This window comes from Pipistrellus kuhlii, unplaced genomic scaffold (genome assembly GCF_014108245.1).
Source record: "Pipistrellus kuhlii isolate mPipKuh1 unplaced genomic scaffold, mPipKuh1.p scaffold_m20_p_4, whole genome shotgun sequence".
Classification (NCBI taxonomy): Eukaryota; Metazoa; Chordata; class Mammalia; order Chiroptera; family Vespertilionidae; genus Pipistrellus; species Pipistrellus kuhlii.
Genome location: NW_023425540.1, coordinates 9,889,352 through 9,904,518, shown reverse-complemented (window position 1 = coordinate 9,904,518; position 15,167 = coordinate 9,889,352).

Genomic DNA, 15,167 nt, shown 5'->3' with positions numbered 1-15,167 from the left:
TAGACTCGTGATTATCTTTATGATATTAGAGCTCTTAATAAGCAATATTTTTCTAAAAGAATTATTTGTTTATCTACAGTGTCTCTGGGAAGAAGCTGTCAGGACTCTTAGGAGTCTGTTTCTGAGCACAGAATGTTTTCTTCAACATACTGATAATCACCTCAGGTATCCCAGTGAGGTAAAGAAAACTCCATCATCACTCTGTGTTCAATGAAAACGATGTCCTATGAGAATCAGCTATAGTGGTTAGGAAGAAAAATTCCAAAACAAAGGATAAGCCTCATGGACCTAGTAGACACAGAAAAAATCCAAATGTGGAGATGGATCTTCTTCCCCAGGCAGTTTTGCAATGTACACTCAACCTGTTCTGATATCATTAAGAAGCCAGAACAAACAGGTAAGATACAAAGCTGCTGTGGGTTCTCTTACACTGGTTTCTTGGCTACACTCATCATTTTGCTTCATTGTGGATCTATCCAATTGTATTTATTCAAGTGAAGATTTGGATTCAATTCAGTGAAGGTATTAGTATAGAGAGGTAAGCTCCTTAGGGGAAGTTGTAGCAATTCAAAGACAGCTATAGCCAGAGCCAGAGTTGGAAAAAAAATAACATATAGACTAAAATTGATAGGTAACATACACATCTAAGTTCAGCAAACACATCTGCTGGAGATTTATTCATTAGTTATACAGACTCAAAATCCATTATGATGTCACAAATCCACATGAGTTCTGTGGGCTCCCACTTGTAGACTAACTGAAGGATGTTGGCATGAGTTTTGATTGGATTTTCAAGGTGGCCTTTTGTGTCATACATATCAGCAGGCACAGACCAGATGCTGTAGGTTTTGCTCATAGAATGTAATTCCAATGTGTTCATTCTGGCAGGAATATTTGCACATCAGATGCAAAGAACTTAATCATAACTCAAGGGAACAAAATAACTAGCTTCTCCACCTTCTTAGCCCTCAACTTTCTCTGAAAACCCAGACTTGTCCAACATTTGACCTTTGTGAAGGGATTTTTATGTGCATGATAATCAGATACACAAATGTGTCTCAGAAGGAGCTGAGGAAGAAAACTATCCTATGATAACAAATCCTTAGGTGAGATCATCATAATTTTGTCAGACAGAATTTACATTATTTTTATTTCTATTTAGATAGAAGCCTCATGTAAAATTTACAAATAGTTTAACTCTTTATCCATATGTTTCAAGTCAAAGAAAAAAACAAGCACTATTTTTTCTCTCTCAGTGAATGTCTACATTTAAATATTAACAATGGAATGTGCCATAGACATTCAGTGATAGAAATGGCTAATTGCTACTATAAGGAGTATCATGACCGAGTTGTATACTATAAAATACTTAGTATTCTGTTCTGGAATTATTATTGTAATTTTGCCAGTATAGTTTAAATTAAATAGCTACATTTTATTTCAATTTAACGTCATTTAAAGCAGACATTGGTAAACTTGGGCTTATAGTCCAGATCCTGTCCAAGGTCTGTTATTGTGCAGCTTATGAGCTAAGAAGATTTTTACATTATTAAAGGTTGATAAAAGAGAAAACATACATATGCAACAGAAATCTACGTGGTCCACAAAGCTGATAATATTTACTCTCTTGCCCTTTACAAAAAAAAAAAAAAAAAAAAAAAAAAAAAAAAAAAAAAAAAAAAAAAAAAAAAAAAAAAAGAAAAAAAAAAAAAAGAAAAAAAGAAAGAAAAAAAAAGTTTTCAGACTCCTGACTTAGAGAATAGGTTTCCTGCTTTATCACTTGTTCTGATCCCACCCTCTCCCCATAGAGGGTGAGCTAATTATCTTTTCACCTTATGGTGATTCTAAAGCAAAAGCAACAATATTAATATTTGTCATAAAAAGGAGTATTGACTTAAACTTCTTTTAAAAAGAAATGTATATTCATATCGTTAGAGGAACACTAAAAACATAATTGGAATTATTCAATTGGATCATTTTATTTAAATTCATTGTGGTTAGCACATAGATGGATCTTATTTTTTCATTCAATCCGTTCATCTTTACTTTTTAATTTGGATGTTTAGACTATGTAAATTTAATGTGATTACTGATATAGTTAAGTTTATAGCTGTCATCTTGCTATTTGTTTTTTATTTTCCTCCATCTATTGTTTCCCTCCTGCTTGCTTGCTTGCTTGCTTTCTTTCTTTCTTTCTTTCTTTCTTTCTTTCTTTCTTTCTTTCTTCTTTCTTCTTTCTTTCTTTTTTTCTTTCTTTCTTTCTTTCTTTCTTTCTTTCTTTCTTTCTTTCTTTCCTTTCTTTCTTTCTTTTTTATATAGTAAATTTCACAGAAACTTTTCAGGTGATATTTTACCCCCTTATCTATATAACAATAGCCTAATATGCTAAGTGCCTAACCATTCATTCAACCATTCGGCCAGTTGCTCTGATGCACACTGACCACCAGGGGACAGATGCTCCTATCACTAAATTAGCTTGTTACTGGGGTCCAGCCAATCAGAACTGAGGCAAGATGGGCTGCACATGCCCTGGAGCCCTCCCACGGCCCCTCCCTGGCCCCAATTGTGCACCCGTAGGGTCCCTTGGCCTGGCCTGTACCTTCTCACAATCTGGGAACCCTTCTTTATCATAAGTGGAAATCTGGGGACTAATTGTCTTTAATGCTTTGTGTGTTTCACATGTTGACAAATCACAGGAAAATGCTTTCCTGACATAGTTAAACTTTAAAAACATTGATTTCTATATAAATAAATAAATTGAGGATTTTTATTTAAATTACTCATGTTTTTATGTACTGGATAGGAAGGAAGCCAGAAGTAGATATTTCATAAACTTCAATAGGACAGGAAATTAAATGTTTTCCCCATTTGAGTCCATATTTTGAGAAAGCCCTCTGCTTAGAGAATTCTTCCCAATTCCATCTGTCTCAGATGACTTCTTCCTTCATGGTAATGTGCTCAGGCTGTGGGGTGTTTCCTCAATTCATTAGGTTCCTGCTCTTCACTGCACAGAGTAATGTTCCCCTCCTCCAGAACGCTTTATCTGATCTGTGCTGAAATGGTGAATATGCTGCCTCTACTCTATGTTAATTCATTTTAGTTTTTGTTCAAAACTGCTTGAACTATTCAACAATTTTGTAGTAAGTGTAGTCTTACATCTCAGCTCCAAATAGCTGAGTCTCCTGCTCTGGTGAGGATGTTCTGCAAGGAGAGCGTCTGGCAAAGGTGTGTGTTTCACCTGAATTTTGTAGGAGGGAATCCAAAGCCAAGGTGCATAGAAAATCAAGCTCAATAAGGTACAGAAAACAGTATGAAGGGCCAAGGGGAGCAACCCAAGCTAGATGCAAAACTAGAAAGTTGGGCCAGGGGGTGTGGGGTGGGGGTGTTATTGAGAATCTAAGATACTTACTAATGATTTACTTAGATGGTTGAGATCAAGACCCCTGTGCCTCTGTGGGCCTCACCTGATATATAAATAGAGAGAGAGAGAGAGAGAGAGAGAGAGAGAGAGAGAGAGAGAGAGAGAGAGAGAGAGAGAGAGAGAGAGAGAATATGAATGAGAGAATGAATTACTTGGTGACTTGAACCCAGGTAGGTAAACACTACAGTTTACACATTTAACCACTGTGTTTTAGAAAATACTAGATACACTGCGCCTCCATCTTTTTCAACTATAAAATAGAAATAGCAATAACAGGTTTGTTGTGAGATAACACATGTGAAGATGCTGGTGTGTGGAAAGCTGCTACACTTTTAATTACTGATATTAATAACAGAATCAAGAGTCTCAGGTCGAGAATGAGAAAGTCCTGAAAAATTAAAAAAATAAAATTCTGACTTTCACTGATGTCACCCAAGTGTGGTACACAGGAGAGCTGGCTGTGCTGAAATGGACAGACATAGGGATCACTGAAATGGAAGCTTCTACAAGGAAGTGAGGATAGTTTTCACTCTCCTGCCTCTGGCACCCAGTAGGATGGCTATTACATAGTATGCAATCATTAAATGCATGGAAAGAATAAATGAATGAATGACAATATATTTTTTGAAAGCAGGAACTATTAATCATTTTTTCTCTACACCATTTTCCTCACTACTTCCTGCCTCTCCAAGGTCATGAAAAACTCTAGTCATATAAAATAACTATTTCATGCCTGTCCTTGACTTCTATATCACACATTCTTCAGCCACCCATTTATCATGCACATCTCTATTATATTCTTTTGTTGCCTATCTTTCTCATAAATCTGCCCCTTCGAGGTCAAGGTCAGCAGTGGTCATAAATAGGAACTTATTGTATTTATGCAGATCCTTGCATCTTTAGAGGGAGAAAGGATGCAGCCTCATAACCTCCAATCTTCTGATGGAAATTCTCTGATTAAATTGAGAAATCCGGGGCAGAAAGAGTGAGTACAAACCTTGCTGGTGAGGCATGTGGATGTGTTGAACATGAGCACTGGGGTTGTCTAAGTGTGATTTGGTAACCAATTCATGGAGTGCCAATCTGTGCCAGGGGCAGTCTAGTCTGGGAAAACAAGACAGGTAATGACAGTTAAATAATAGATAAGTATCGGTAGATAGATATAAGTATATGATAGACGGATAGATGTTAAATAGGTAGTTTTATGTAATTCTCTTTCTGCACTTAATATCTGTGGAATCTTGCATAAACTCTAACAATAATCTAAGCCTCAGTTTCTGGATAAAAGCTATTTAAATGCTTATTTCATCGGTTTCTGTACAAAATAAATAATCACAAATATATTTTCTATATTTATTTATAAAATACATCAACATGCATATACACTAATATCTATATTTACATAAACAGATACATAGATGAAGAGAGAGATAAACAGCAGGGGAGGAGAAGTGGGATTGGTACATACTAGATAATAAGCTTTCCTTTCCTTTATTCTCAACTGCAGGACTATAATGCAGTGATAACTACTGTTTATTTTAACATCTGAGTCCCAGCTTGTTTTTGTAGACCCTTCTCAACCCACAGCATCAATTTTGGACCAGGATGTGGCCACCTGCCTTCCTTAATGGCCCTAAATGACATCTGAGATTTCCAATAACCTTCACTGCTTCTGGTCTGTCACCCCGGCAGGAAAGCAGGAGGTACAGCTGGGCTGAGCCAGGGACCACGCTGGGAGCTGTCTTCAGATGGTAATTACCCTCACACAGCCATGGGCCCATTAAAGACAAAACTTTAGAGATGAAAAGTCTAGGATCCCATCACCAGTCCCTGCTTCAAACATAACCCCTGTAACTTGAAGGCCTTTCATGTAGCTCCCCACAGCTTCATGAGGCCTCAGCATCTCCTATCTGAAGGCAGGCTGAGGAAGGCACTAAGATGGCAGACACATCTCAGTTAATTTGCTAATTTGCAAAAAACCCAATTAATAAAAGAAGTGCATGTCTTATTTTTTTGCAGATCAATTTTGAAATGATAACTGACTGATCTGCTCTGACTGAAATGAGGAAAGCACTTCGTGCTGAACCATCAAATGGGAAGGTGATGAACATATGTTTCTAATTTGAGCTACGAGAAAAGCAAAAATACACAATTTAGCAACTCTTAGTTCTTGACAACCACTCCCAGGATATTTCAGCTGAAAACAAATGAGCATATGGCTCTGGGAAAAAAGAGATTAGCGGGCTTGGTGTGGAAATGATGCTTCTGGGCTCAGTCTCACGACCACAGTGAGCTCATTCCTTCTGAGATCGGGGTCAAGTCTGGAACATCTTATGCAGATCTTCCCATCAGTGAACATGGAGGCTACCTGTCCACACAGGTGAGTATTGTGGGGATGAAGCAGCTGCCTTGTTATCTTAAATCATACCCCAAGTGGGGGGAGTTCACAGGAGAGCACTGGGTTTCTTCAGAGCCTGATGGTTCTGGATATGATCAGGGGTCTGATTTGCTGCAGGTAAGTGTGAAGGGAGAGGGGTGCCATCTGCTTTGGAAGGAGAACAGAACAGAAAAGGAGGCCAAAACTGGCTTGGCTCAGTGGATAGAGTGTCGGACTGCGGACTGTAAAGGTCCCAGGTTCGATTCTGGTCAAGGGCATGTACCTTGGTTGCAGGCACATCCCCAGTAGGGGGTATGCAAGAGGCAACTGATCAATGATTCTCTTTCATCGATGTTTCTAACTCTTTATCCCTCTCTTTTCCTCTCTGTGAAAAATCAATAAAATAAAATTTAAAAAAAAAATAAGAAAAGGAGTTTGGCCACCGTGGTGCTGGCTTTGAGGGAAACAAAAGACACCACCCCAGAAAGTTTCATTTCGGCATGTGGGTTATTTTGAGCTGAAGACTATCTGAGCCTAGCAGACTCAGGAAGTGCTTCTTATATCTCCCTTAACTGCCTAAAAAAATGTGTATAGGGGGCCAGTGCCAGGAAGAGAGCTATTACCAAAAATAACTTTTTATGTCTGAAAGACTTGTCTGCACGTGGGGGCAAACATTTGTTTCCAAACATCTGCCCTCTCCACTTCCTGTAAAGTGACTGTCTGCCCTTGTGATCCCAAAGCCCTATCCTCTTCTCCTTAGTTCAGGATGGTATATAAACCTCCATGACATGATTGCTGAAGAATCTCATTTGAACGGGGCTCACATTTTGTTTGTTTGTACAAAATTGGTTTTTCTCCCGTTCAACTGTCTTATGTCAATGTCATTATTAGGCCAGCAAGAGAACCTAGAAGGGAAGTGTTTTCTACCCCTGTATTATTTTCAGTCATAATTGTTTTCTGCGGTCAGACTATGAGCAACTTATTTCATTTCTTGGCTTATCTGTTTCTGTTTAAATTCCTAAACCTGTGTACACAGTATGCTAGCCCTACATGCAAACAGAAGTGAACAGGACTGCACTGAAAGCAGCTGGTTAGAATGGGAAGGCTAACTTCATAATAATTATCCACCATCTTTCAAAGTTTGGGATAAACTTTTGAGGGGGGAATTACTTTATAGAAACATTGCAACCTAAAAGATATTTGGTTTTTCATTAAGCTTGCAGTCTTTAAAGTGAGCAATGGTGGATTAGCAGACTTTGCAGGCAAGTTTCATTCCTGCCCCTGCTACTGCCCACCTGCTGACTGGGAGTTGGATCTGGGTGAGCAGATGTGTGAGTGCCTGACTCCCTGGGGGAGCCTGGGTGTGTACTGGCTCAGATGCTGGGCATCTCTCTTACGGTTGGAACATGGGTTGAGACCTCATTGTTAAGCAAAACAAAAACAAAAACAAAAATAAAAACAAAGCTATCTATTTCTTCACTGTGATAAGTTTTCTTTAGCTATTTCTTTCCATCCCACACAAGACAGTGAGAATATACCTCTCCATGCCCTCAGATTAAAAAGAAAGAAAGAAAAAACACCCACATTAGTTCTTTGTAGCTGAATTGACTTCCAGTTAGCACAGCAGTTTTATGTCATCAAAATGAACTTACTGGCTGAAAGTTGTCATCGAAATTCCAAGTTTCATTACTCAATAATCAAATGTTTCTTACTATGCAATCTGCAGTCTTGTTATTGCTTCTTGTCATAGCTGTCTCCTGAGGCTGTAAACATTTCTAATACTTTTTAAATCTCAGGAGCAAGTTGTTCTCACAGAGATTCTATTGACTTCACTTTTAATTAGTTTAAAGCAAAGCTGTGGTTAAAAAAGTAAATTATAGTTAATAGCAACATGAAAACTAATATCTAGAATAATCCACGGATGTATAGCTAATGTTGATTTGATGTAGCATTGAAGAGCTACAGCCCTTGTTTTTTCTGCCTTGCTTGGGAAAAACAAATTATATTATGAATGCACAGTGGGCTTTGCCTTAAAATTGAGAATAAATTGGGTGTGAAATTTGGTCTACATGGCATTCCATAAGTACAGTCTCTGACATAAAGCAAAAGTCCACCTTTTGGTGTTTTACAATCTGGTATTCTCTTACCTTTACTCCCACTCACCAGTGGAATTGGCAGTAATTTCATTTCTGCAATGGGCTGTCAGGTGGGAACCTGAAGATATTCATTCTAGGAAATTCCATGTGGGCTTGAGAATCTCATGTCTATTCTGAGTCCTCCTATCTATTGTGCCGCATCTGCTGTAATTTTCCATGAGCTCCCATACATGGTCTAGCGGAATTATTGATCACAATTTGCTGAGAAAAGGCCCCATAGCTCATATTGGCTAAAATAAACCTTCTAACCCATCAGCCTGGCCCTGCAGTACACATAGCCCCAGGGGTACAGGAAGAGTTTGGTAGGGGTATGCATTGCACCCGAGTTTGGTGGGGATATGCACTGCACAGTGCTTAACTGCGCCTAATTCTACATTCTCATGAGTACGAGGAGTACTCAGCTTTACGAAAATTATAGAAGGGGTACACATATGTCAAAAATTTGGGAAACACTGCTCTATCTTATGGCCATCTTGTGGCAGCCATCTTGTGATGACATGGAGGCGGCCATCTTGTGATGATGCAAGGGCGAGACGCCAGCTAGGGTTTTTTGTTTTTGTTTTTGTTTTTAATATGTTTTATTGATTTTTTACAGAGAGGAAAGGAGAGGAATAGAAAGTTAGAAACATCAATGAGAGAGAAACATCAACCAGCCACCTTCTGCACACCCCTACTGGGAATGTGCCCACAACCAAGGTATATGCTTTTAACCGGAATTGAACCTGGTTCCTTTCAGTCTGCAGACTGACGCTCTATCCATTGAGCCAAACTGGTTTCGGCACCAGCTGGGATTTTATTAGTAGAGATTCCTACTGTACAGTGTTGTCCTACTGGTAGATAGCCTAGGTAATATTTTTCAGGATTTTCTGTGCTTTCTGGTTGTCCCATCTCTCTTCCCTTCCAGAGTTGATAGACCATTTTTGAGAGATGGAAGCCAGGCTCTATCTACAATGCCTCTCGAGATTCCCTGTCCTCTCAGCAACAGCTGAGGCCTGTCCCTACCTTCCAGGGACCTATTGTCATCATGGCAGAATCCATTGTTTAGGGGGACTCTAGTCTATTAGCCTGAGAATCTGAAAAACTCCCATCAAAAAATAAGAGATAAGCCAAAACCGGTTTGGCTCAGTGGCTAGAGCGTCGGCCTGCAGACTGAAAGGTCCCAGGTTCGATTCCGGTCAAGGGCATGTACCTTGGCTGCGGGCATATCCCCAGTAGGGGGTGTACAAGAGGCAGCTGATCAATGATTATCTCTCATTGATGTTTCTAACTCTCTATCTGTCTCTCTTCCTCTCTGTAGAAAATCAATAAAATAAAAAATAAAAAATAGGAGATAAAATAACATCAAAAGCCAAATAAGATATCCAAACATTTTCAGCTATTTAGTTATTTCAGGTAACAATTTATATGTTTCTCACAATTACATGTCAAAATAAATGTTCAAGATTTGCTAAAAATGCATTTTCAGTCCAGAGGTGTTTCCTTACAGTTTAAGGTAGGGATATATTTCCTTTTTGAAACCTGTATTCAGCACGGATGCAATTAATATTTGGCCATTTATAGCTCCTGGTCATAATTTATAGAGGAGAGAGAAAAAGAAATGGTAGGGAAATCCAAGCTATTGGCTTGGGACAGAAAAACCAGAACAAAACAAAACAGTGCAGCCACAGGCTAACATACCATCTGTCTTCCCATAATGTTAGGTCTTTGGACAATTTTTGCTAAATTTGCAAACTCAGTAAATGACGAGTTTCGCTTATTAACGTACTTTCCCTTTTCCCCACAAGGAAATTAAATCTTAAGGATTTCAATGAGAAGCACATTTTGAATTAAAAAAGAAACCACTTTATCTTCCTCAGAAAAGCTGTCATGCTTTTCTCTGCCTGAGCAAAAACTCTTATTTTCAGAGCAGATTTGAGTTTGGAGGTCATTAACTTTAACTTCTTTTTAAAATTCTGAGGCTTCCTATTTTTATTTACTCCAGCAATGTGTTCTTTTCAGGATCAAGTTGAGAGAAGACAATTTAAAACATTTAACTTGTCTCAGAAATCATAGTATTTCAAAAGATATAAAGTTTTCAGTTTTGTTTTGTTTTTTTGTCTTGTTTTTTAATCATAAATAAATTTGAGACTCTAATAGAACTTAATTAGCAGCAATTTAAGTATCTATGGAGGTTGAGGTATACTATGGCTTCCTGCAGGAGGGGACATAGCCCTTTTTCACTATAGCAGGAGGATATGTTCTCCCACATAAAAATTTCTGAATTTTTTTCACTTGAGTTAGCTGAGAACTCCTAGAGGACATAAGGTGGTCAAGCCTGACATTCAGAGAAGAAGAGTTTCAGGACCCATCTTGAAATTTTTATGTCCCCATAACACAATAACTATCTATCACCTTTTGGAGTACTCTTTCCCTTTTTCCATTTACCTGTTCAGCTTATAAGATGTGCATGCTAATAGCATGGGAGATTTAAATAGCTACATAGTAGATATAGAAGAAAAGGAACATCAGTGTTTACCTAGTCAGTCAAGGGGATCTGGGGAGCTGAGTTGGAAGCATGGCTGGCTGTTCTAAAGAAGAGGCCCCTCTGCTAGTGTCATCCCTGTGCTCAGGGGCAGGCGCTGACCCCAGCTAACACCTTTGTTAAAAGTGTTCCCCACTGTGTTGTCTTCTTCATTCAATCCCTGGCCCCAGGTCCACAATGACTGTCATCTTATCATACCTTCCATCTCATTCCTCCCTGTCTCTAGTACTTGGTAAGCAGATAAACAGTTCCTAGTTCAGCTTGGTGTTTCCCCCCATTATTTGGGTCTGTTCCAGAAGTCCTTACTCTGCCCCTCAATCAAATTTCAAATTCTTTCTGCCTTTATTTTCTGTTGTCAAGCCCCTTACATAGACAGCTAGTTTAGAATGAGGGCAAGGAATAGTGGAGTATTGAGGAAAAATAAAGCAGAACAAAGCAAAATGTCCCACCTAGTGTAAGCTCTTGGACATTTCCTTGAAGCTGGTAAGCCCATGTCATTTGTGCCAACATCTCATTGGGAGGACCCAAGTGCATGACAATACCTAACTGCAGGGGGGTGGGGTGGGATAGCATGCAGTTTTGTGCTCAAGGAGGCAGAGTGGATTTTAGCAGAATATTAGGCAGCATTGTGGGTATTTTAGCTTCAGAAATTACTCTTCAAAGATGAGTCCTCCAATTAGAATAGTTGGTGTCCATCATCACTCTACCCTCTCTGAGCCTTCTAATCGCAAGGACCAGTTTTTCTAATCTGAGTCTTCAAGGGACTTTCAGTTTTGATTCCTCAAGTGATATTTTGGTTCTACAGAAACAAAATAAGTGCTAAAAGCGAGTAGGGGCACTAGTGGGTTGCATGTTAGGTGGCACTCTTCATATTTCATTGAATTCTAGGTATCAAAGCTTTACTTATGGAGCCTGGAAAGTACATAATAGCTGGTAACAATTCAAGTTCAGCTCTCCTGCTCTAGTTACTAGTCTTGCACTATAATTGCCAGATGCTAAGAGCTTCAAATGAAAAGGTTTCATCACAATACACTCTGTAAAAACATAGATTAATACATTTCAAAGATTCTGTAGAAACTCCATGAAACTATCAAATAAATGTAAATTTTAGCTTAAAGATGATTTAAACTAAAATTTAAAGATTTTCAGATTAAAAATTAAAAATAATCACTTTGACTCTCTTTGCTAAGAAAACATACTGTACCTCACATTAAATCAGACAATACTGTGTAAAATCCTTATAATATGAATGTTCTGAGATTGATACAGTCTATCCATGATTATATTCAATGTCGTTTTGTTATATTCAATGTCGTTTTGTTATAACCTAGAAAAATATAGCTCTCCTTCTTATTATTCAGTTTCAACTGAAGTGAGAAGTCATCTTAATTTAAGTTTAAGAGAGTTGGTACCCATGCCTTTGCCATGTTCCTCAGGTCTCCACACTTCATCTTGGTAGCCAGGATTTTAAACCAAGTGGAGGTAACAAAAAACTTGGGAGACAAAGCAATACGTTTTGTAGCACTTTCTCCTTGCTTAATTGCATTTTAAAATGACAAATTAAAACATATTTCTTTATGAGATGTGAGACAACACCTCCTGATGAGGTCAAAAGCATAGGACAAGTGGTTTTGCTAGATAATGAATCCAGCACTGATGTGCGTGGGTGTATGTTGGTGTTTGGGCAAGGGAGGATTTTAGAAGGAGGCAAAGTCATTTGTTACACTTAAAACTGCTTTACCTTGGAAATTAAAAGCTCCAGAGTATTGTAATTTCATTGAAACTTTACAACCAGAACCTTCTGAGGTCAGTGTTATCATAGCAAAACCTTTCTTCTTATGATTTAAAGAAAAGAGTAAAAATGAGTTTACTGAAGAGCCAAATAAATATTTTTTCATTGCAAATGAAGCCTTTGGTATCTGTGAGCATTATAAACAGTGGAGATTGTAACATGGTGTATTATCTTCTTAATAAATACTTCAAAGAAGCATAGTTTCTAGGGAAGGATAATTTACAAAGCTTTATGGGCTGTTTTATGAAAACAGTGCTGGCAAAACATTTGAAAATAGTTATTTTAAATACCAAGCAGTTATTGTTTTTGTTGAAATGTTACAATTTTTATATTAGAATATAAGACTCATTACCCAACTCATTAACTGTCACAGGTTCTAAAACAGGATTCTACACAAACAAATGCTGCCATAATGTAAGTGTGATTTTTCAAGTCATGTTCTTCCTTTCTGGAAGATTTTTCAATAATTCTTTGTCTTTCAAAAGATTGCATTTATTATTTACAACAAAGCTGTTGGACAAAATCAACCCAGGGCATTTGAAGTCTTCTGTATGGTTCATCTTCCACCAATGTCTGTGTGGTCATCTAGCTGATGGCCCTTAATCAGGGCAACATTCATCCTGTCCACATTTGGCATCTTTATCCTCTACACATTGCTCTTCAGAGGTGTGAGTTCATTATAGGACTAGCCCTCATTGCTTTGGCTCAGTGTATAGAGTGTCAGCCTCTGGAATGAAGGGTCTCAGGTTCTGGTCATGGGCACATGCTCAGGTTGCAAGCTCATTCCCTATTACTGAGTATGCAGGAGGTAGCGGATCAATGATTCTTATAATTGATGTTTCTATCTCTCTTTCTCTTCTTTTCTCTCTGAAATCAATAAAAATATATTTTAAAAAACAATAAGTAAATAAAATTTATTGTGCTAGTGTTAGACCCTCACAAGGGTTCCCAGGAGTGCCAACGACCTAATCTGGTTAAGTCAGGAGGTGAGTGCATGACATATAGTGAAGGAGTATAAAAGTCACTTTGGAGGGAATAGAAGAGGAAGTGGCCCTGATTGAAAGGAGGTGATATCAGCTTAGGGTGATTTGAATCAGTGTTTCAGAGGTAGCAGTTGTTTGTCACAATGTTTGAGTGAAGAGGTTCTGGGGAGGGGTGGAGATGACAACACTAAAGATCCCAAAGCGGCCTACCCACTAGTCACACAGAAGTCATGGTAGCTAAGCATAGAGGGCAGTGGTGTGAAGTGAGCAAATGACAGGAGCATGCAGGTGAAGGTGGCAATGACTGGTGAAGGTAAAGGTGATCCTGTCTGGGTCTTTTGTGTATTTTTGTTTGTTTGTTTTTGTCTTCTTCTTATTTTTTTTTGTCTGGCCTTTTGTTTGAAGTTGACATGTCAAAAAAAAACTTCTCTAAGTGGAAATGTAAAGGAAACCCATCTTATAGAAACAGAGAGTAAAAAAATGGTCGCCAGGGGTTGGGGTATGTGGTAAACAGGGATAAGTTGGTCAAATAATATACATTTTTATCTTTGAGATGAATAAGGTCTTAATATCTAATGTAAAGCACGGTGACTATCCTATATAATAAGAGCCTAATATGCAAATTGATCTAGTGGCAGAACAACCGGTCGCTATGACATGCAAGGACCACCAGGGGCAGATGCTCAATGCAGGAGCTGTCCCCAACTTGCAGGTCCCAGGTTAGCCAAGGTGGGTGCCAGCAGGGCCCCCTCCCCCAGTCATCCCACCAGTCACTCCTCAGAGGGAGGTGACCAGCAGCAGCAGTGGGGCAACTTGGGGGCAGGGCTGGTTGGGGAATGGGCTGGAGCTGCCCTACCCCCCCCCACCCCATTGCCCTGCCAGTTGCCTCCTGCTACAGGGCAACCAGTGGCGGCAGTTGGGGGTGGGGCCAGTGGGCAGGGGGCAGGGCCAGTGAGCAGATGGCATGGGGCCAGCCAAGGCAGTGCCAGCTGGGGCCCCCTGATCACCCCACCAGTTGCCCCACAGATTGGCCCTGATTGCCGGCCAGGCCTAGGGACCCTACCTGTTTATGAATATCATGCACTGGGCCTCCTGTATTATATAGTTGAAATTTTCTAAGAGAGTAGAACTTAAATATTCTCACTGAAATAAAGATAAATATGTGAGATAACAGATGTGTTAATTAACTAGATGGTGGGAAGCCTTTCCCAACGTATACATATATCAAATCGCCACAACTCACAATTTAAATATCTTACAATTTTGTCATGTATGCTTTACCAAGACTAAAAATTAAATACTCTGAGCTGTAAAAAGAATGTTCCAGAAAAAAAATAAGGGAACAAAAAAGCAGGAAAATGAATGACAATCCTGAATACTAACTAGATGACTTGGTCAGTTGACAGTCTGTGGGAAGCTGGTTCATAGTTTTTCTATTTCACATCATTCACATTCTTTTCTCTTTCAGAAGAAGCTGTATGTCTTCAGTTCTTGGCTCTTCTTTATCTTTCCTGTTGGTTTCCTAATTATCTCATGCTCAGGGATGCTGATAAGACAGACTCTTTTTAAAAAATATATATATTTTATTTATTTTTTACAGAGAGGAAGGGAGAGAGATAGAGAGCTAGAAACGTCGATGAGAGAGAAACATCGACCAACTGCCTCTTGCACATCCCCTACCGGGGATGTGCCCACAACCAACGTACATGCCCTTGACCGGAATCGAACCTGGGACCTTTCAGTCCACAGTCCAACGCTCTACTGCTGAGCCAAACCGGTTTCAGCTGATAAGACAGACTCTTAATTCTCCCAAGATGGCATTGAAAATGACCTCATGATGAAACCCCCAGGACTGCTCACCAAATCTCAACCATGAATAATGGCTCTGGAGTTTAGCAATTAAGATGAAGGTGATGA